We start from the raw sequence: 19102 nt of genomic DNA, 5'->3' as shown, positions 1-19102 counted from the left end.
TATATTATTTGTCACCAGCATGGTGTAAAACTCTTAAATTTTTTATTTTTTATTTTTTTGGCACGAATCAACTCATGATCGAGACAAAAATGCTTCATTTAGTAAGAATTGACCGCATATCTGCTTGAGAGTATATAAACTTACAACCACATCCGATTTATTCGAAAACTAAATCAAGAAAAAAGCTAATCTCTTTCAAGACTAGATAGGTGAAAGTAGAACATCTTAATCATTAAAAAAATACTATCATTTTAAAAAAAAATTAAAATACTTGGGAGGAGTAAGGTACTTTGAAAATATATATTAGACTTGAATTGTATATCATTCGAGTCATTTATATAGAAAAATTTTATAATTTAAAAATAATTACAAATATTTTCATAGTTTTTTTGTTTTAACACAAGTTTTGTCACATGCATCATTAATTGTTGTAGTGTACTCTAGAAATATCAAACCAAAAATTCAAGTATCAAAAAAGGTTGAAGACCCGAAAGACCTTGAAGAGTTTTCCAAGCAAAAGTCTCACAATAACTCCGAAAAATCTTCGAGTACCCTTGTTCTTATGCCCCCAAGCCTAAGACTTATCTCGAAGAGTCTTCCAGACAGAAGTCTCTTGATGACTTTGAAAAGTTTTCGAGGAAAAGTCTATTTGAATGCCTTAAGCCCATCAATCCCGAAGAGTTTTCTAGGCCATCCCTTTATCTCAAAAAGTCTTTGGGAAAGTCTTATCCGAACGATACTCTTTGGGACGTCTCATCTTCGAAGGTACCTTCAGACCCTCTGCCTTTATTCGTAGCCTTTTCTATAATATCCTAAAATTTTGGAGATAATTAATAAATATTAATTTTGATATTTGAGGTCGTTATTGAATATTTGAGGATTTAAGGGAAAAAATAATAATTTATGTTGTTTTGAGAAAATGAGCAATTAAAATAATTAATTATTTTATTTGAGAGTATTTATAGAATTATTAATTTTGGTATAAGTGGGGTTTTCAGAAGTTTTGGAGTGTTAGCGTAATTATTAAAAAGAGTGCAAGTGTTGGTTTCTGGAAATTTTGGGGCGCTATTATAATTTCAGAAAACTGTGGCTGAATCAGCTTAAATATAAGTTGGGCATAATAATAATCAATCAAGGGAGCATAGTTGTTAAAATCTCAATTTTACGCGTACTGTAACGCCCCGCTCCCACTTACGGGTGTTACTCGTGAACAATTACCTGAACTTTTCATCTGCCCGGTGTGAGATGAAGAGCGGACTATGTTTCAAGAAGAAACGCCCTAGGTGGGAACTAGGCTTCGTCTGGCCCTTCGCTTACCCAGGATCCATAAACACCCTAGGACCTCGCGAGTTTCTTATGAATAAAGAAATAACCCGTTACACCGCCCAAGGGCTTCAAGATGCTTCTTAACACCGGGCTAGACTAAGGGAAAACTCGTACTCAGAAAAATCCTCCAAATTTTCCGCTATTTCATCGCTCGGGGACTCCTTCGGGGATTTTATAATTTTTCTATAGCCCAAAATCTCCCAAAATTGGGCCCTATTATTTCCCCTTTTGTTCCCCTAATTTTTTGAATTTTCCTTTTTTTTTTTTTCCGAAAGCGGGCCCTACGGCCGACTGGGCCCGGCCGCGCGCTGCCTGGGGCGGCCGCGCGCCTGCGCGACCGTGCGCGCGCGCCTGTGCAGCCGCGCGCTCGCGCACCTGCCGTGCGCTCGCGCGCGCCCACGCCCGTGCGCCCGCACGCCCGCCCCCAGCTGCTGCCCGACCTGCTGCTCCCAAAAAAATTTCCAGCACCCATTTTTTTTTGAAAATTCCACTTTCCAACACCCCAAAAATACCCAAATTCTCCAGAAATTAAAATAAATAAAATACCTCACTTTTCTTCAAATTTACCTTTATTTCTCCATAAATAAGGCTTAACAATATTTTTGATGCTTCCACAACATACAACAACCATTCACTAAATTGCAACAAGCTTACACAACCCCTTGATGCTTAAATCCCCCTTTATTAAGAATATAGCTTACACTATATTTGCTACATCATACATCCAAAAAATAAAAGGTAATTTACAACATGCTTAGGCTTCCAAAACCCAAGCTAAATTACATGAGTTCCTTAGGGTCCTCATTTCATCAAGCATGCTTACCCTTCCAAGATTCCTTCCTTCTTGCACATGAGATACCTACATGGTGAGGATAAAACCTCATGAGCTATTAAGCTCAATAAGGGTGCAATGACAATAGTATGAATATGAAAATAAATGTGATGCCAATGCATGTATGCAACATGGTTAGGGCTTCCACATCCTCACAACCACCTTGGTTTGAGGCTTTAATCTACCCTACCCCACTCAACCTCATGGCCATAGGTCCTAGCTCAAACAACATGCCAATGCACACATAGAAATCATGCATCATACTTACAACTTGCAAGCCACCATCCCATGGGGCTATCCCTTACCTTTTTCCATTCTTTGAAGTTTCCACATGCTTTAACTTCAAGGCCTTCATTGCTTTCAACCTTTGCTCTTTCTCAAGAAACCCCTTAAAAAAAAACATAAGGTAGCTAAGCCACCATACAAGAAAGATAAAGGATTTCTCTTTATTACTATAAGGTAGAGACCTTACCTTTGCATTCTTCATTTCCTTCTTCCTTTCTTCTCCATTCTTTCCTTTCTTCCTCTAAGCATTTGGCCAAAAAGCTTAGCCTTCTTCTCTACCTCCCTTTATATAGCCAAAATTCTCCTTTAATTCACTTATTTTATATCCATGGCAAGAATAAATCTTAGCCCTAGGATTTCACTTAAGTTGGAAGAATACATCCTAGCCTTCCATAACAAGCACAATCCATGTGCTCTTGTCTTTTTTAATCTCCACCATTAGATTTCTTTTACTTTTGAAGACTAGATCTCAACCATTAAAATCCCTTTACATGTGGCAATCCATGTCACTTCTCTTGAATCATCTCAACCATTAGATTTTTAAGACTAAATCTCCACCCTTGGATCAAGTCTTCCTTTCCATAAATAGATTTTCTTTTCTATTTATTTAATTTGAGAAATTTTCATGCCATCAACCTTGAAAGACATAATTCAAGGCTTTTCCAATTTATTAAATCCCCATATTTCAAGGCTTGATCCCAACCATTGGATCATGTAGTCTTCGAATACCAAAATTAGCCATTTCTCATATATTTAATTTGACTAATTTCACCCTATCACATGAGTGACCACTTGAGAGACATGTATAATTTCTTTCCCATTTAATTTAATGGGTCCATTTTCCATCATTAATGCTTGACCATTTTTCATTTCTTTTGCATTTTCCTTTTTATGCAACATAATCATGTCTCCCATTAATTGCAAGAATGACCATATTCCAATTTCTTTTGCAATTAATTTGATCTTCCATTTATCTTGGACACCACTTTGCCAAGTGTCACTCCATGCCACCAACCTTGGCTTCCAAGACTAAATCTAAGCCATCCATGTGGCACCCCCATATAAATATACCAATTTAGAAAAAATTAATTATTTCCACTCCCATAATTAATTTCCTCTTTTTCTCATAATTAATTCCTTTATGGAATTTCTCTCCAAAATTACCAAAACACCATTTGTGAATTTTCAATCCCATTTATCTCCACATAATGCAAAATGGGAACTAATTCACTTCCATACTCAATTCCACCTTGGAATTATCTCCAATGTACCAAATTACCCTTTATTGGACTTCGCTATCCAAATTACCAAAATGTCCCTCTCATAGGGCACCCTCAATCTCAAGGATCCCACACCTTCTCAAGGGCATTTTTAAAATTTTTTCTCACTTTCTTTCCTATTCTTTTAACACCTATAACACCGGGTGTTACACATACGATTTTACGATTTTACGATTTGAAGATCCCTAAACGATTCAAATCCCATGTAAAATCCAATTTAGGATAAAATCCTATAAAATCTCGATTTTACATATACGATTTTACGCTTTAGAGATTCCCAAACGATTTTACGATTCAAAGACCTTCATTGATTTAAGTTGCAATTTAGAGGATGTTTCTAACGTCTCAATGTCACATAGCATCTGACATTGGAACTTATGCAATGAATTGTTATATTTTGCCTCTAAATTGGAACTTGATTTAACATTAATTGTATTAGTTCCAATGTCACATAGCATCTAACATTAATTGCATAAGTTTCAATTTACTTGATTTAACATTGATTGCATAAGTAAATCAAGACAAACAAGTAATTAATTAATGGACCACCAAACCCCAAATTGGGATTTTACTTGATTTAATCAATGTTAAATCAAGAAAAAAATGCAACATAAATCTAATGGAAGACGTTGAAAGAATCCTCTAAAGAATTTTAAACTATATTTTACCTCTAAATTACCTATATTTTGCCTCTAAATTACCTATACCAACCTGCTAGTTTTTGAACTATATTTTGGAAGTATCATCTTTTGAACTATAATAAGGAATAATCAAGTTATTAAAAGATATTAATTTATTTTCTGCAAAATTATGTTATTATAAACATATATTTACAAAAATTGAAGGGTATTTTTAATTATCTCTAAAATCTTACGATTTTACGATTCGATTTTACGATCCGATTTTATGGACACTTTTTCGATCCCACTTAAAATCCCGATTTTAACAACCTTGCAAGGGAGCATGTAGGCAAGATGGTCGAGCACGCAAGAAGGGAATGTTGCAAGGAAAAATGGCTGGTTTTTTTAAAACCCAATTAGGCGAGGCTATGCCGCGCCACGCAAGGCCCTGTCGCACCCCAAGCGACGTTTTCGCCTTGCCACATGTCAAGCTGCCTTTTTACTGCCAAATTTAAGCTCTCTTATTGCCACGATGTCCTTGCAACACTTCCTACCTCTTGGCCTATATATGTGTGATAAATGCTTGAGTAAAATGTGAGAATTTCAAGGGAGAAATTGGGAAAATCGAAACCTAACACTTCAAATTCAAACCCATTCGAAGACACTAATCCAGAGCCTCATACAGCATATACTTATACTTCGTTTTGCATCATGGCATCATCTTACTTTGGCATTGGGGGACCCGGGCGGGAAAGCTCCATGCGCACCTTCTAACTGTGTTTGTGCCTTAGACTCATCCAGAGACTTCAAAGCGTAGCACCTCTCAGAGACTATCTCGGAACCTAGTCATATGAAGACTAGCTAACCAAAGACCCAAGTCTTCAACGAAGAAGTATCTCAAAAACCCTTTATGCCTAGCAGGCATTCGAAGACTTGGGGCATTTTTTTTGTTTTGCTAGGTAATGGATCGAGCCTAGCCCTAAGAATTCTACTCTCTCAAACAATTGATCGAGCCATCCTTTAGCTAGGCGCTTGCTAACGCCCCCTTGCCAACACATACCATATCCCTCGCTAGGCCCAGCCGAGTATTTCCTAAGATGTATAAATTTAATTATTGTATTCCAGTAACAACATTAAACAAACTCATTAAATCAATCATAACTAAATTATATTAAATTAAGATTAACAAAAATAAAACATAAAAACCAAAAAAAGATGGTTGTTGCGCTTGATGAACCATCATTGGTAGTAATTTCCAAAATCGCTTCCACAAGGATGCAATCGAGGCTAGTTGAGCTTAGCTTTCCTGAGCTCAAAATAGACTTGAAAAAAAATAATTGGGCTCAAGCATGAGCTCAACTTGAGATTTAAAACCTATTCAAGCCAGAAAGTATTTTTTGCATTCTTGACAATCAATTATAATCAACAAATAATAGTTTCAAATTAATCAAACATGATAATCAACAAATGTAACATGATAATCAATTAATAATAAATTCATATTACAATAAATATAACATCTTTCGCTACTACCAGAATAAAAGTAAATAAGGAAATTAAATTACTTGTCTTCAAAATACAACATAAAATAATTGTAGTATAGATGTTTTCAAACTTCAAACTAACTGCTCCAAATATTAACATGCAATTTCAAATTAGAATAAATAAAAATATCAACATTTCGACATTTAACTCTAATTTTGCAATTTAGCTTCAAATTAATTGTAGTAGAGTTAGATGTTTTAAACATCTAACTCTAATTTTTCTAAATGAACAATATTGATAATTCTTATAAAACTATCTATAAAAATAAATACACACTTAAGAAGGGGGTGAATTGGATGGTTAGAAAACTTTTCTATTTTATAAAATATTTGCACCAAAAATATTTTAAACAATTTATGCTTTTGAATACAAATGCTGCAAGTTATAACTTGAAAATATATACACGTTTAGGACATTAAAACAATAACAAAGCTGTAATTAAGATGTAAGTGATAAAACGAAAAACAAAATAAACAATGTATCACACAGAAATTTTACAGTGGTTTGGCTCTTCCAACCTACTTTACTCCTTTAGCTTCTCACCAATAATTTTAACAATTCACTTAGCTTTTACAGGTTCAGTTATAACATTAGTTTTTCGCAAGTGTAACTATAACCTTTGGCTTTTCAATTGTTGTTGCCAAACTATAACAATTAAATTTATTTGTCTTGAGATTAACCAAAGTAGAGTCCTTCATAGCAGCTGAGGATCTGAGATGTCGCAGGCAAGGTTAACCAGGTTTGGATCGGATCCACAATCCTAGAAGCCTCTTTTGTGAAGTGGGGGCTTTTTTCCTTAAGGCGTGGCCTACGAAGGGCACAATGAACTCTGCTCACAGCTACTCATAGGAGGTAATGTAGCCGGAGGGTAACTTGCTGAACCAAGCATAAGCGTATTCTGTCAATGAATATTGTGGAAAAACCAAACAGAATGTGGCATCACCCCACTTGGTTTCTATAAAAAATAAAAATAGATTTCTATAAATTGGTTTTTAATCTTCATTAGGATTAAAAATAATCCTTGGACCTTCTCCAAATAATATCTTTCATGGGTTGCTCAAATTGGGCCTTAATTTTTCATGGGCTTGAATTCTTCATGGGTTTGAATTTTTCATGGACTTTAATTTTTCATGGGCTTGATTTCTTCATGGGTTTGAATTCTTCATGGACTTGAATTTTTCATGAGCTTGATTTATTCATGGGTTTGATTTCTTCATGGATTTGAATTCTTCACGGACTTGAATTCTTCATGTCTAAAAAAAAAATAATTTAATGTTATTAATAAATTATATATTATATATATGTATTACACATGGCACATATATATATATTAGATTAGATTATATATATATATATTACATGCATGCATATAATGATGTATAGGTATTATATATAATTTTATATATTATTATTATTATTATTATTATTATTATTAAATTTTACTTTAAAATTTCATTTCATTCATTTTTCATTTTAAACTTGCATATAACCATAAAATATATATTAATATCTAATTTAAACCATTTTTAAGATCAAAAGAAGGGTATAATTATAACAAAATTTTTACAAAATTAACCACTAATCATACCCCCCAATTTAAACATTGTTAGTCCCTTAGCAATCAGATTATACACCTGCCAAACTTTATTCACAATAACTGTATGAATGTAAAAATTTCAAATTCGAAACCAAAATGCATAAAATCGAATAAGTAATTTAGCATTCTAAATCAGATTTTTGGTTAAAGGTCATACAATCTCAGGAATGGAAATTAGGATAACCAATACACAGACTTACTCCCTCGAAGTTTTGACTTCAAATCTCACTATGGATTTTCTCTCCAATAAAAAGGATTCCTCAGGTGTACACACAAGGGGGTGCACCGTTATAAGAGTAAATGCAGAACAAGTTCAAAACTCGATGTCATCCCAAATACAAGGAACGTATTTTCATGAAAGAACAGGGAAATTGACATAGCTTCATGATTGGAATAATGCTCTAGACGAGTAACTTCTGAATTTAAACATGATTCCCTACTCCAAACTCGAATGCTGAGATCACATGATTTATAGTATCAAGAGGGACCAGATTGGGTTGTAATGGGGCTATGAGATTAATACGGGTTGTCAAAGAAAAAGTAGAGTGTGCAAAGGGTGTGTCGGGCTTTTTTTTTTTTTTAGCGTTTATTTTGAAACAGTTATGCTGAATAGCTAAGAGAATTTGCCCCCCCCTTTTTTTCACTTTTTTTTCTCTTTTTTATTTCTTTTTCTCTTTAAATATGAAAATAGATAAATAGACTAATTCCCAAAATCACACCAGGTTGGATAAAATTCATATGGTTATGGGTTAAACGAGGGTAATGAAAGAAATTGTACTACAAATGGCTCAAATGGGATAACAAATGAGGTTAATTTAAAGAAAGAAAAAGGTTTAATAGGTTCAAACTGAAAGAAATTGATCCCCCTATCATGCTTCTCAGTCATCTAATTCGGAGTTTGAAACCAGTCAAATTCATCCGCTATCAAACTAGACATTCAAAGCGAATTGATATTTTGAACCCATTGAAAAGATAAGATAAACAAGAGAGCATATTTAGAGTAAGTGTTATTTCACTCAAAATTAACGGTTATTAGGCTAAAACACTCACTTGGGTAATAATCTCCACTTTTGTTGAGGGATCATACAGTGTACTAATCAGCTAATTACTGTTACCTTTGACTTTATGACCGATAAACAATTTTTAAATTTTGAATCCCCGATGAATGCAAATTACTTATTCTAATACATATACGTTTTCAAATAAGAAATTAATGCATTCATGTTTCGTATTGCAAACTTAGCCAGCTATCAGTGCATACCTCCCAAGCTTTAGGAATAGCGTTATTTAAGACACATGATTTTTTTTTTTTTTTTTGTTTAATAAGAGTATATAAAGATAACTTATTCACAAAAGACTACAAGCAAACAATAGCAAACTCACAGTTAAATATGAACCAGATAATTCATAACTAGACCTTACACCCCTCAACCTGAATTACAGTAATAAAATAGAGTTGTTAGGAATACTTGTAACTCCACAAGTCTATAGATTTACTATGAACTACTAAAACTCAAACAAACAAATGAGCATATCATATAGATACATATTTATATTTTCACACCAAAATAAAAAGTTCATGCAAGTCATAAGATAAGCAAAATGCGTCTCAAGAGTACAAAAAGTACTCCTTACTCAGCCATCTTATCAAAGACTTTGCTAACAACATTCCACAGTTTTGGTTTTTTTTTTTTTCTCTTTTTTTTATTTATTATTATTTTTTTTAGAACACACCCAAGAAAAATCCTGCAAGTTGTACAATAATTAGATGCGTCTCAAGAGTACAAAAAGTACTCCTTACTCAGCCATCTTAATAAAGAGCACTCCTCACAGTGATAAATCTAAATTAATCGGACCCTTTTTGTGCTTGTTACTGATTGCCTTAGACCAGTCTATCCGAGGCTCATAAGGATCGTACTGTGGAACATAAGCGTGTAATTTCTCTAGCAGCTTATCAATGGTGGATGCAGAAATGAGAATCTTTCTTGCTGAACGAGAAATGAACTGTTGGTCCACAGCCTGATCAAGAAAAGAGAGTAACCCATCGAAAAAATAGTTAACATTTAAAAGTCCAATGAGTTTGGTATGGAGATTACTCTTGGCCCAGGAGATTATACAAAAGATTTCTTCAAGTGTTCCAAAACCTCCTGGTAAAGCAATGAAGGCATCTGACTGATAAATCTTACAAGCCATGCGCTCAGACATAGAAGTCGTTTCTATAAGTTGACCGCGTGTAATCTTGGAAATATGTGGTTCAGCTAAAGGGATTGGCATTACACCTACCACAGATGAATTTCCAAGATGTACAGCTTGTGAAACATAACCATTCAATCCACGACTTCCCCCTCCATATACCAAATTAATTTTTTTCTCTCCTAGTTTTTTACCAAGTTCGCTCGCTGCAAGTGCGTAACAAATATCGCTCCCAAGTTGAGAGCCACAAAGTACACATATGGTATTGATTCGACGAACTAACTGGCCTTCCATGTTTGTTCCTTTTGTATGTCCTGAAAAGAAGTTTGGCGATCAAAAGTAGTTATACAACAATTCAACAAGAAATAAATAGAAACAAAAATCATGCGTATGTATAAGTAGTTGTGATTGTGGCTCACATCTTCCTCTGGTTTTACGTCCAGAAACGGCTTAAACACTTTCTAAGAAGCGAGGATAAGCTTCCCATCCAATTTTCTTATAGATTGGCAAACAGGGTCGTTTTTAGTCAGATTCCCAAGACTATAGCGTTGGTGGTCACTTCTGAACTGGGTCCATACAGCAAGAAGTTCTCTTTGCACTATTCCACATGGATGCGTCTCAAGAGTCAATCGGATATCATCCAAAGACTCCTTACTCAGTCCATCCTTTATGAAACTAATTTTATCTTCTCGATTTATGGACGTAAACCCCACAGATTTGCATCGTGTGTTACAGGTCCATCGAGCACATTTATAACAACCATTCACTCTTTTCGCTCTTCTTTTCTTCGCAAAACTACTCTTCCCTAAGCCTAGAAAATGTTTAAAACTAGGTGAAGTTTCACCAGCTAATCGAACTTTTGCTTCGATCAGCCAACGAATATCTTCAGGGATGTTATTACGCATCAACAGCCTAAGTCTTTCACACCTAGCAGCATAAATTTTTTTCAAATCATTCTGCGGGAGAGATGGATAGTATTTGTGAATTTTTTAGAGATAAAGATCCATTTTTTTTTTAAAAAATAATTATACTAAGAAGAAAGTAAAGAACTACAAACTTTACAAAAGGGATGAGAGTACCTGATTGGAGAATAACACAAAGGAGAGAAGATTGAGCTCAAGAGGGGTGACTTGCCTCATACAGATATGGAGTCTCTTATAGAGCAATGGGCATTACTATTCTACACTCGACTCGAGGCATGCCATAATTGCACCGTCAGACTTGACGTCGTTTAGCGTCTCATTTTTCAACATTTGGTAGTGTGCCTTTTTTTTTTTTCAATGCTCGGCGCCTCTGTTTTCAACATTTGCCAGTGTGCCTTCTTTCTTTATAGGGCAGTGTGATTGCACTGCCCCAAGAAAAGATGGCTACCACCAGCGTCAATTCTGTCTCTCTCAATTTAATTTTTTTTTAATAAATTTTGTTTTAATTTTTGTTTTTTTTTAGGGGTAAAATTTTTTAGACACCTTACCCCCCAACTTAAATTGCGCATTGTCCTCAATTGGCAATAAAAGGATAGAAGATAGGCATACCTGGCGGCTTTCAATACATAAACTCGTATGGAGAAATTTTATTTAGACTGCACATAGAGAAACATTAGTTAAGTAATGCAGAAAAGGAACAACTTATATGCATATATAAAATTATTTTATTATATATTTTTATTTATTTATTTTTTTAGAATTTTTTTTCTTTTCTTCCAATTAAGGATCAAATGAGTGGTTGCCCACCTAATCGTTTAATATCTCCCATTCACTACACCACTTTTAAAGTTATTTTCAAAATTATATAAATTGATTTTTCTCATGAATGCACATACATATTTTGAAAATATATCATCCGGCGGTGTTGGTTTTATTACATCAGAGTACGACATATTAATTTGCACAAACACCTTACACATGTTTAGTTTAATTTGATCCCCAATAATATCAACTAGCCTAAAAGATATAATGTTAGGCTTAAATGTGGATAAACTTATGACATCTTCACATTTTAGCTCTCAGATTTTATCCTCTTCTTCCTCCCAGGTTTCTTCTTTTCTCACATCATTTTGGTCTTTTTCTTCCTCCAAGGCTTCATTGACATCTACCTCACTGTGATCAACCACTCTCTCTTCTTGCACCAAAGGATGTACTATCCTAGGGGCATCAAGTTTCTCAATTATTTCTCCATTCCTTAAGACAGTCACTCCTATGTCCTGCTCCTGACTTTCACTTTTGATGATGGGTTTTATTAATGGGATTTGGAGTGAGTTGGGATGAACAGGCTCTGACATGCTCAAAGTCTGTGTTAGCTGTGTCAATTGGTTCCTAATGTCCTCTGTAACTCTAATGGTATGTTCTTGACATTTGGACATTTGTGTAAAAATTTCCATTTGGCCTTGCATAAATAGATTGAAGGTATCTTCTAATGAACTCCCATGAGGGGGTTGATATGCATCGAATGTAGACCCTTCATTCGTTTGAAATGATTGAGGCTAAGAAAGGAAGTGCTCATGTGGTTGGGCTACAAAATCATTTTCCCATGAGAAATTTGGATGAAAGTGTGAATTAAGGTGATATGCATCAAAGTCCGAATGGTAGTTTTCCTCATGGTTCTGGTAATACATTCCCTCATAGTTGTGTGTGTGTGTGTGTAACTGGATTGACCATACAATACCTCCTTAAAAGCAGGTATTATAGGGCAGTCATCCGTTAAATGAGCTGAAGTCTCACACACAGCACACCAAACCTCAATTTCATGGTAAGTGGGTAACAAATGGGTAGTGTCTGGTTGCAAATCAAAAGTGGTTTGCCTAAGAGGGTATAGATAATCCTTAAGAGGTCTAGACAAATCGGATTCAAAATGATAATTTTCATCATGATAAGTATCTTGTGCAGACAGATTGTAGTAATTTTGAGACATGAGTGTAAAGTTGACAATCCAATTGCAGGTAAAGACTCAGAATGATATGAAAATACTGTTTCAAAATTCTACCTGATCTCAGTCTCATATACAATGCATAAACAAAAATAAAGTAAAAGAGAAATAGAGTTACCGATTTTATCAAAAGATGCTTATTCTTTTATTTTTTTTATTTATTTTTTTTCTTTTTGTTTTTGCCTTAATCTCCCCGGCAACAGCGCCAAAATTTGACTGCACTCTCACCCTGCAATTAAAACACAATAAAAACAAATCATAATAAAACTTTTATATTTTTTTTATTTTAGTGAGAGGTTTATACTCGCTAGTGTACGAGTGCAGTTGTAGTCCAAATTTAAATTTATATTTTCTGGATGAATCCAGGTCGTCCACTGAGAGATTTATTTATGGCAAAAGAAAAAGAATGTCACACACACGCACATGCATTTGGACAAATTGGCAACAAGGTTTTTTATGGGTTTTTTTAGACAACAGATACTAGAAAATAAAGTAAGGAAGAAATTGAAATAAACATTAAACGTAAAAATATGAAGTTGGATAGTGCTTGAGTTAAGACAATTTCAGTACCAACCCGTTGATTCCCAAATTTTAGCATAAAATATTAGCAACATTAATTTAATTTCAAATATGAGGGTTTGTTATTAAATGCAATTAGAGATGATGATAGTTCTAGTTTAAGCAATCCCCATACATGATATGCAGGATTCTAATTTAAGCAACTACCATAAATCCAATTACAATTAATATACAAAACAACTAAATTAATCATCCGGGTTTGGATATGATAACGTTTCCAGTTCTAGTAACTCTCATACATGGCATGAAAGCTCTAAGTTAGGCTTACGCTCCATCCAAACCTAGTGATTTCTTAATAATTAAGACACACTCATACTGAAATTTAAATTAATGTTACTCATTTAAAGCGCAGCTTTCTTTGGGAATCATTGGCGTTGAACACTGTCCTTGCCTTAACCCAAGATTAAATTTAGCTACTCATCTTTATTTGAAAGTTAATTGACAGGAATTTAAATGACGTAATTTAAATAACAGAATTTAAATGACAGGAATTAAAATAGTAAAAACTAATCGGCCATTTAGGCGGTGGATAATTAAAAGACAAGAATTAAAATTACAGAAATTTAAAGGCATAAACTAACCGGCCATTTAGGCGGTGAATTATTAAAAGACAAGAATTAAAATTGCAGGAATTTAAAGGCATAAATTAACCGGCCATTTAGGCGGTGAATAATTAAAAGACAATAAATGACATAAGAATTTAAAAGAAGAAAAAAAAAAGTAAGATTATGAGAGAAAGTACTAAAGAAAATGAGAAAGAACAAGAACAATTCTCAAAGAAAGAATTATAAGGAAACAACTAAACTTTTATTCAAGAATAATAATCACACTTACAAATGCAATCAAGTGACCTATTTATAGGCCACAAGATGCAATACAAACCACACAATTTCAATTATTCAACTAGACATAATTATATCTAATGGGCACTCACACACTTAAAGTTAAATGGATTTTAGCTATAATACACACCTAATATTAAATGGATTTTAGTTAAAATACATACCTAATAAAGCCCTCATAAAGTTAAATGGATTTTAGCTATAATATCCACCTAATAGTTAAATGGATTTTAGCTAAAAAACACACCTAATAAAGCTCTCACATAAAAAATAAAAATAGATTTCTATAAATTGGTTTTTAATCGTCATTAGGATTAAAAATAATCCTTGGGCCTTCTCCAAATAATACCTTCCATGGGTTGCTCAAATTGGGCATTAATTCTTCATGGGCTTGAATTCTTCATGGACTTTAATTTTTCATGGGCTTGATTTCTTCATGGGTTTGAATTCTTCATGGACTTGAATTTTTCATGGGCTTGATTTCTTCATGGGTTTGATTTCTTCATGGATTTGAATTCTTCATGGGCTTAAATTCTTCATGCCTAAAAAAAAAATAATTTAATGTTATTAATAAATTATATATTATATATATGTATTACACATGGCACATATATATATATTAGATTATATTATATATATATATTACATGCATGCATATAATGATGTATATGTATTATATATAATTTTATATATTATTATTATTATTATTATTAAATTTTACTTTAAAATTTCATTTCATTCATTTTTCAATTTAAACTTGCATATAACCATAAAATATATATTAATATCTAATTTAAACCATTTTTAAGATCAAAAGAAGGGTATAATTATAACAAAATTTTTACAAAATTAACCACTAATCATAGTGGAGGGTGTGATCCTCTCTTCCACTATACCTAGGTAAGTGTGGGAGTTTCAATTTAGGAGGAAGTGCATGGCCGAGTACGTCTGTGAAAGGGACACGTCGTGGTCTTGCATCATCAGATATTGCTCCAACCATTTTTTTCTCAAAAACCTCTTCAATCAATATCTTGATCTCCACCCCCAAGAAGTTGGAAGGGATCCAATCATGTATCTGGTTTGGGCTTATGTGCTTCTTTGGATGAGGTCGTGCTTCCTACGGTTTCTTCCCGCATAACACTTTTCCCAATATTTTTGCACTTTTTTGTGTATTGGATTTCCATAGCGGGGTTTTGTTGTTGCAACTTGGATTGAGCCGACGACAGCTGTTGGAGAGGTTGTAATACCCTAAGAGCCCAGAGAAGGGTAGTATATATCGAGGATAAGTAAGGAAGGAAACAACACCAACTGAATACCTTTTGGGCTAAATATAGGCAAAGAACTCTTGGGTTAAGCGTGCTTGAGCTGGGGAAACTCAAGGATAGGTGACCCCCTGGGAAGTGCGGGTAAGCCCATCACGGTAAGTTGTTCTGATCCTTTCTATCGCTTGATGCTGGATGTTACAGATGGTATAAGAGTTGACCCTTGGTGAAGGCGGTTCGATGAGGGCGGGGAGTAGCATCGGGGCTTGTACAAGGAGCAGCTTCTAGGATGGCAGCCTCCAAATGGGAGAAGATCTGGGACCAGTTGTAAGGTCGCATGATGAGAACGTTATGCACTTAAGGGGGAAAGAATGTAATACTCCAAGATCCCAGAGAAGGGTAGTATATATCGAGGATAAGTAAGGGAGGAAACAACACCAGCTGGATACCTTTTGGGCTAAATATAGGCAAAGAACTCCCGGGTTAAGCATGCTTGAGCTGGGGAAGCTCAAGGATGGGTGACCCTCTGGGAAGTTCGTGTAGGCCTATCAGGGTAAGTTGTTCCGGTCCTTTCTATCGCTCGATGCAGGATGTTACAAAAGTGCCGAAGCGCTAATGTGAACTCCGCTTGAAATAGACGTTCTATGGGCTTGAGCTCCTAGAATAGGCAAGTGCATGCACAATAAACCAGATAGATGCTACAGAATCTTAGTGTTTTTTCTCATCACTCTTTCTAAACTCTTTGTGTCTTTGCTTTAGTTTGTGGAACTATTCAAGAGAGACAATAGAGGATTTCTTAGTCTCGAATGGGCTGGGTATGTCGGCATGCACCTAGTTGCCTTTAGTGTTTCTTGGCTGAGGAGGTTCTAGAGCCAATTGCCTAATGGTCGGGTGCGCAGAGGGTGAAAGAGACTCCTATTCTGCGAACGAGTCATGTATTATCGGGTCTTATCCACCAGCCACCCGACTTTCTTATCTTCTTTGGGGTATCTTTGGCTCTAGAGAGAGGTTCATAAGATGTTCTCCTACGGTTGTTTCGCATTGAGAATTCCTAGTTCAAACAAATCTCGTTCCTTTAGCCATGAACGATAGCCTTTTGCTCATTTCCCACAAACGACACCAAATTTTTGTTTCCAAACTACAACAATTAAATTTATTTGTCTTGAGATAAGTTAAAGTAGAGTCATTCACAACAGCTGAGGGTCTAAGATGTCGCAGGCGAGGTCAATTGGGTCTGGACCGAATTCACAGTCATAGAAGGTAGAGGCTTCTGGAGCCTAGATGGTGTCCTGAGGGGACTAATCCTACCTTAGTTTGCAAGCATAAAGGATGTCAGAAAGACACGCGAGAGACTCCCTCATGCGAGCCTTCCAATGCTTATGTCAGACAAAATTCTGAGATGTATGTGTGAAAGTATGTTGATGCATGTTTAATGTATGTCCTAGGGTGTATTCTGGTATCCCAAAAAGTAGGTAGATGCATTTCGGATGAGTCTTAGAGAAAGAAAGAGTAGGGTTTGAATGATCCCTAAAGGTCTGAGAAAATGTCATTTTGCCTTGGAAGAGGCATATATTTGTAGACATTAGGTGGGGCCCATAGTTGAGTCCTCAGACTCTTCCAGGGAATGCACTGGGTGAGGGTGGAGGGTCTGGAGATGTCTTTAGGGTCAAAGTGCCCTGATGAGTATCTCTGTGTGGTTCGAAGAGGTCTAAGGGGCCATTGGGAATCCTTCATCTGGGAGACTCTAAGAGAGTCTTCGGACTTATGAAAATGAAGTCAGACCATCTCAGGGGACCTTTTAGAGGGCTCTGGTGACTACTATCCCATAAACTCTTCGGCGAATTGGTTCATCGGGAGAATTACATAGTACTTGGGGCATTTTCAAGGCACCCACAACATCAATGGATTAGCGACAACTAAATATAAATAACTTTTGTGAGAAGTAACCGGAATATCTTACACTGTGCTTTTTATGGGCTCAAGCACTACCCACAACAAGATAAATGAAAGATACAAATTAAGCACTTAGAGAAGTTTGTACAAGATCAAATTCAAAGGATGAAAGTAGTTTCTCACAAAGAAATGAGAAATTTAAAAAGGATGAAAAGATTAGAACACACACACACACACACACACACACTATCTCTTTCTAGTATAAGATGTGTGCTTTGAGAGGTCTTTTTCTTGAGAATGATAGTGAAAAATTTGGCTCAGTATTAGCGTGGTTCTTCTTGAATCACATATGCCTCTAATAGCTTTCCTTACCTCATAACCGTTAGCCTTTTTGTCTAGTAGGTAAAAATTGCAAAATTTTCAAGATATATTCTATTCTTTTTTTGTTGCCCACAATTAAATATGTAAATTATGCTTAAAGACTGTTCAAAAGTCTTTTTTGCAACTGTTAGAATCAAAACTATGCATTTTTTAGTTGTCTGTAATGGCTAGTTTTGTAATGACCCGAAGATGGGGTGTTGATATCAATGAATAACACAGTATTATTTTATGACTTGTGGGTAGAATTATTTGTTAAATTGGGTTTTGGTGCAGTATGAGTGTGTATGTAAGTGTTTTGAAAGGTTTAGGATGAGTGGTTAATGTTGAGTTCTAACTTAGTCAAGAGGGGGGGTGAATTGACACCTTTTAAAAACTTTAATGCAAAACTTATGCACGTATATATATGAGAAAACAAATTTAATATAAACCAAAATTGTAGTTGAGAGTACGGGAGCACTTAAATACTAGATGGATAATATGATATCCGCCAGCTGTGCTAGTATGTGCTTAGATCCAATATACTCTTCAAATTACAACTTGGTGAAAAACATGTGATTTGAATGCACACAATAACAAGACTTTAAATAAACCAAATGGAATATTAAATGAGTACAAAGAATGATCAATTAAAGCAAATCAGAATATAATAGCCAACAAGAATGTAGGCCTTAGGATTTGGCCACACAAAAACAAAAACAAATAAGTATAATCAAGCAAGAATAAGTAAAGAGTGAAGAGAAGAAGGACACAGCGATTTATAGTGGTTCGGCCCTTATGGCTTACATCCACTACCTAAGGATTCCCTTCCTTAGGATTTTCAATCAAATCCACTATATGAAACTTTTCTTACAACCACCAAAGCCTTCACTTGGCTTCACCACCACCAAACTATTTCTGGAGTCGTGAACTCACTAGTTTGGATTTTGTACGCTCTTTACAAGATAGTAGAGATTGAAAAATAGGGTTCTCTCAAAAATAATACAATGAAGTGTAGAGAACTCTCTTAGTTTTCTCTCAAGAAGATAGAGAAAAAAAAAGACTTGGAGAGAATGAGAATCTTGGCTAATGATGTAGAAAATGATAGGGCTTCCAAAAATTATTCCAAAGCCTTCAAGAGACCCTTTTATATAGTGCTAGAGAAGGCTTTCCTTGATCAATCTCAGCCCTCCATGTGTCAAGTCTTCAAGCCAATCTCAACCCTTCATTTGAATTCTTGATTTTCCTTCTATAATCAGCTAACTTGATTGATCATCAAGATCTTTGACTTTTGTTGATCTCCAATCAGCCTTGAATGAGCAAATCAATTCCAATAATGCATGGTTGACTTTAAGGATTAAAATATCAACAAAATCCTTCATAATTCTTGCAAAATCGACCATAAATAAGAACTAATCAATTCTGACTTCTAGTTGAATCTTCAATCACCTTTGATTGTGCAATTGGCCCCTTAGCTTCCATAACAAGTATAGCTAATTTGAAATTTGAATTTAAACCTCCAAATGGTGGAAAATCCATCCAAATATTCTCAAATAATGAAGCAAATTT

The sequence above is a fragment of the Diospyros lotus genome, chromosome 10 (genome assembly GCF_014633365.1).
Source record: "Diospyros lotus cultivar Yz01 chromosome 10, ASM1463336v1, whole genome shotgun sequence".
NCBI lineage: Eukaryota > Viridiplantae > Streptophyta > Magnoliopsida > Ericales > Ebenaceae > Diospyros > Diospyros lotus.
The sequence above is the reverse complement of the archived record's forward strand: the minus strand, read 5'-3'. Positions refer to the sequence as shown.